The 5,366-nt window shown below is 59.6% G+C and overlaps 1 long non-coding RNA gene across 1 annotated transcript; it reads left to right on the plus strand.

The window, feature by feature from the left end:
• Window positions 1-1,518: 1,518 nt before the first annotated feature.
• Window positions 1,519-4,246, plus strand: LOC129467659 (uncharacterized). Its single transcript, XR_008652427.2, has 3 exons — window positions 1,519-1,716; window positions 1,989-2,091; window positions 3,659-4,246. It is a non-coding gene; the product is annotated as an uncharacterized lncRNA (long non-coding RNA).
• The last annotated feature ends 1,120 nt before the right edge of the window (window positions 4,247-5,366 follow it).

Here is a 5,366-nt window from a genome sequence, read left to right on the forward strand (position 1 = left end):
ACAGGAGAAGGAGTTTGCAGAGGTCAGCCTTCAAGGACTGCAGAGGTCAGCTATGCTGGGGATCAGGCTTCCCTTCCCCTGAGGGCCATGTGCATGGAGTCTCTTGTGGAAGGGGTGTAGTGACAGTGTGGCCACAGTGGGCCACAGCGTCCCCCTGCTCCTGCCACATCAGAGGCACCAGGATGAGGGCTGGGAGGAATGTGTTCCCAAGAATCGAGGCTGGCACTGGGCCAGGACCAGGAAGGCCGCCTGTGTGGGGGCAGAAGGGGGGCTCTGGGTGCCCTGAGCCTGGGTCTTGCTGCCCCTCCCGTCCACTCCCAGTGCCCCATCCACCTGGCGCTGAGAGCTGGCGATGCTGGGGGTGTGGGATGCGGTCAGGGCTCCTGGGTGGTTGTGTATGTGCGCATGTGGATTTGTGTGTGAGTGTAGGAGGTATCTGTGGGAGCGGTGTGTGTAGGACTTGTGTGAGTGTGGTGACTGGGCTGTGGGAGGGGTGGTGGCTGCCACCATTGCGTTGTAGGTGGGCGTGGGCAGGCGGGCATGGGCAGGGAGGCGTGGGCAGGTGGTGTGGGCAGGTGGGCATGGGCAGGTGGGTGTGGGCAGGGGGCATGGGCGGGGGTGGGGGCTGGGGGCATGGGTGGGGGGGCATGAGCAGGGGGCATGGGTGGGGGTGTGGGCAGGGGGGCATAGGCAGGGGGTCATGGGCAGGTGGGCGAGCAGTGCTCTAAGCCCTCAGCCCCTCCACCCACTGCCCTGTCCCACTCTCTCTTTGACAGCAGCCTGGCCTAAGGGATCCAGGGGGGTGTGAGGGGCATGAGGAGGGATAGCGTTGGCGGAAACTGGGGAAGATAAGGGCCAGGAGGGTTGGGAGAGCTGGAGAGGGTGTGGGGAGGATTAGAAAGGGTTTGGGAGCTGGAGGGGCTAGATATGGCTGGAGGGACTGAGGCGGGTGCACACTGGAGATGAGTCGGGGAGGCTGGGGTCCGGGGGGGTGGGTCTGGAAGCCAAGGGGTGGGTGCCAGCCAGGCCGGCTCTCTGCGCTCCCTCCTGCTGGTGGCTGGCAGCCTGGTGGGTGTTGATCATCCTCACGGCTGAGCAGCGGGAGCACTGGGGAGGGAGCAAGACGGGCTCGGCTCACAGCAATGAGGGAAGCTGGCCAAGGTGGAGGCGGAGGAGGCGTGAAACCGACAGTGGAGCCCAGGGCGGGGGCTGAGAGAGAGACAGAAACCTCAGACTGGAGGCAGCCTGGAGCGGGAGAGGCGGGCATCGGCCAGCAGATGGGAACCCTCACAGCAGACCAAGAAATGGGCGGGTGTAGTGCCCATCTCTAGGTGGGGAAACTGAGGCTCAGGGAGGGCAGGTTGTTCCAAAGCCACCCATTCGGAGCCCAGGGGCATAGGGGCGGGGGAGCAGGGAGGAGCGGACCTGGGACACAGACTGTTGCAGCTGGGGCCCCCACCTGCCTCACTTATGGGATTCCTTGGCCAGAGGAAGGAGCTGGGCTGAGGTTCAGGAGCCTGCAGTCGAGTCTCTGCCTTCTAGTCTCTAGTGGCCTCACTGTGTGTCCTCGGCAAGTTCCGGTCCCTCTGAGGGCCTCAGTCTCTCTGTGAAGTTGAAGAGGCCTGGGACCAGACCATCTGCCATATTCCTGTTTCTGTGACTTGAGCCCCAGGGCACCCACTCTGCCGGCATTCACGGGGTGCCGAGTGGGCCCAGGTAAGCTGTCCCTTAGCTGCTGTGTGACCTTAGGCAACGCCCTCAGGCTCTCTGAGCTTCTGTTTCCCCATCTTCCAAAGAATGGGGGCTTGAAACAGATCTACCTGTCTGGGCCTGGCCCTGGGTAGCCCTGCCCCTTCCCTCCCCTCCCCGCTTCCCTTTCCTGTGCCCGCCCCCCATCCACACCTTGCTCCCCAGCTCTTGAAGCTGAGCCTCCTCAGGGGCCCACAGACTGGCTCTGATGAAAGGTTCATTTTCCTTTCTTTGTGCAGGTGACAAATTCTACCACCAGTAATCACTTGTGAAAAATCAACAGTGAAGCCCAGCAGCTCCCGGGCCCCCGGAGAAATCTGAGTGGATTTCCGGAAGAACAAGGTGGAAAAACCCAGGGGCAGCAGTGGGACCCAGCAGTGGGGGGGCCTGGGAGGGAGGACTGCGCTCAGCAGAGCGCAGGACCGGGCTGCACCTCGGGGGAGGGCCCCACTGTGCCCCACTCCTCCCATTGCATCACGGAGCCTTTACACAGGACGATCCCTCTGCCTGGAATGGCCCTCCTTCTCCCCCTTCTCTGCAAGAGGACAGGGGGTGGGCAGGAGACACTGGGGAACAGGTGCTGCTAGAGGGAGGCTAGAGAAAGGGCAGTAATGGGAGAAAGGGGCAGAGGGGCCTATTCTGGAGGACTGAAATGCTGGGGAGGAGCTGGATCATTTGCAGGACAATAGGGAGCCATGGAAGGTTTTTGAGCAGGGGATGGATATGTGGAAACTCTGCTTCACTCCGCTTCTCCGTGCCTATTCAAGTCTTCAGGGGAAGACTTGCTCGGTCTCCAGGGACCCATGTCCTCATCCTGTCTTGGGGGAGGGGTGTAAAGAATGCATGGAGGTGTGGCGGTAGTTGGGGGGCAAGGGGACAGGTTGGGGTGACTAACGCAGATGGCAGGCCACCCCTGTGCCTGTCTAATGTCAGGGTCAGGGCTTCTACAGGGCAGTGCAAGTGGTGAGTGGGTGAGCTGGGCTTGGAACCTGCGTCTGTGTGACCACAGGGCCCCAGCAGGAGGAGAATCCTGGTAGCGACCTGCCTGTGGGAAGAATTCCCCTAAATGCTCTCATCCATGCCTCTTCCTCATTCTGAGGAGGGGCTCTGTCCTCACTGACCCATTTTGCAGATGAGGAAACCAAGGTTCAGCATTGTCAGTGGTTCGAGTTCACCAACAAAACCAGTATTTCTGGCTTCTGAACCAGTGCTTGGCACATGGCAGGTGCTTAATGAAGGGATGGGAGTCAGACTTTGAGGATTTGGACTCCAGAATGAGTTCTCTCCAAATAGCACCCAAGAGATTTCTTTGAGATGGGGCTGTTCTGAGACAGTGTGAAAACCCCAGAAATAGAACCATCCGGGAAACCTTCAACCATCTTGGAAATATGGCTTGCCCGGGGCCGCACAGCACACCAGTGACAGAGCAGGGACCGGGACCCAGGGCTTTAGACTTTCCCTCCTCCTCTAGACCCAGGCTGGTGAGCACAGTGGGCTCGGCCCAGAGCTGGAGAGGAAAGGCAGGTACTGCCCACCTAGCTCCGTCCTCCACAGCTGCACAGGAGGGCCTGAGATAGGCAAGCGGAGAGGATGGCTGGCCACAGTGGTGGAGCGGCAGGACTCCAGAGGGGACAGCAGTAAAGTGGGAGGGACTGAACCCCTTCAGCTCCTGCCCTACACCCCTGCCATGCGAGCCTCAGAGGCCCACTCGACCCACTCAAGACTGCACCTCCCCTCCCATGCTGCCACATTGCCACTAAGCACACAATTTCCATGGTGACCCCTGCCCCCGGCTGCTGGTGAGGTCGGTGGGTGCCCCTCATGGTCTGGCTCACTTGCTCTCTCTCCCTCTTTCTCTCCATCCCTCTTTATCCCTCCCCTTCTCCCTCCCTCTCTCCATCTCTCTCAGTCCAATCTCTGCCCTGCTGCCCTCCATCTGTCTATTTCTCTCCTAGACTTTGGCTTCAGACAGATGTGGTTTCAAAGCTGCAGCCCCGGCCTTCCTCAGCTGTGTGACCTTGGCTACGTCCACGTGCCCATTGCCTCGCCTAGGCCTCACTTTTCTCATCTGTATCATGGAGTTGGCACCCCCGGCTCTGGCCTCAAGGTTTGCCGCACCTGCAGAGGCCCCTGAGCATTCAGCAGGTGCTCACTCAGCGGGAGCTGCCAGACGTTGAATGTGTGATGGGAATCATTGGATGCTGCCGCCTCTCCGCCCACCCACCACCTGACACCGCCTCCTGGCTCTCCATCACTGCCCAGGAGTCGGGCAGCCTCCCCGCTCCCTGCTATTTCTTCTCTGGAGCTTCCCAGGAGGTTAATAGCAGCTTCTCACCAGGATATTTGGCTTTTTTAGGAATCTCCTTGCCTCTTTCTTCTCTGTGAGGATACTCTCAGGATGGCTGCGGTGGAGAAGGGAAGGAAGGAGACTCTCGAGGCATTTGCCAACTAAGGGGGGCACTTAGGGGTAGGTGGGGGGGCCAGTTCCGGGCAGGACTTGGGGCAGACAGTGCCCTGTTTCCAGAGCAGCTCCCAGTGCTGGGCTGGGCTTAAATGCAGTGGGAGAGGCCAGGCGCGGTGGCTCACGCCTGTAATCCCAGCACTTTGGGAGGCCGAGGTGGGCGGATCACGAGGTCAGGAGATCGAGACCATCCTGGCTAACATGGTGAAACCCCGTCTCTACTAAAAAATACAAAAAAAAATTAGCTGGGCGAGGTGGCGGGCACCTGTAGTCCCAGCTACTCGGGAAGCTGAGGCAGGAGAATGGCGTGAACCCCGGGGGACGGAGCCTGCAGTGAGCCGAGATCGCGCCACTGCACTCCAGCCTGGGTGAAAGAGCAAGACTCCTTCTCAAAAAAAAAAAAAATGCAGTGGGAGAAGCTCAGGGGTGGGGTGGGGTCACAGGCTCCACTCGGGGGCCAGGTCATTTGACTATGGGGGCATCTCTGAGCCTGGTGGGGCCTCAGTCTCCCCTCCTGGAAGGTGGGCCAAGCCAGGAAATGAAAATCGGGGACTTACCATAGGGGATTGGAAGCGTTAGAAGGGGACAATGAAGGCCGGGCGCGGTGGCTCATTCCTGTAATCCCAGCACTTTGGGAAACCCTAGCACTTTGGGAAATCCCAAAGAGATGGTGAAACCCCATCTCTACTAAAAATACAAAAATTAGCCGGGTGTGGTGGCGCACAACTGTAATCTCGGCTACTCAGGAGGATGAGGCAGGAGCATCGCTAGAACCCCGGAGGTGGAGGTTGCAGTGAGCCAAGATTGTGCCACTGCACTCCAGCCTGGGTGACAGAGCAAGACTCAGTCTCAAAAAAAAAAAAAAAAAAAAAGGAAAGGGACAATGAGATCACAGCGTAGTAGGAAGTTGCTGCTTCCCAAGGCCAGGGGGACAGAGGGAGGAGATGGCTCTACTGGAATTCCAGCACCATGGAACCAGGAGGAGCAATTCTGGCAGCAGCTGGAGCCCTGAGGGTGCAGACTTGGCCAGAGCCGCGCCCAAGGCGGTCAGAGAGGGGCAGAATCCCCTGGCATTGGCTTTCCTCCTGCCCTCCAGGCTCTTCCCACCTGGGAGCCAACTGATGCAGGAACCAAAACAAGGCCTGTGTGGTCTTGG

This window comes from Symphalangus syndactylus, chromosome 18, assembly GCF_028878055.3.
Source record: "Symphalangus syndactylus isolate Jambi chromosome 18, NHGRI_mSymSyn1-v2.1_pri, whole genome shotgun sequence".
NCBI lineage: Eukaryota > Metazoa > Chordata > Mammalia > Primates > Hylobatidae > Symphalangus > Symphalangus syndactylus.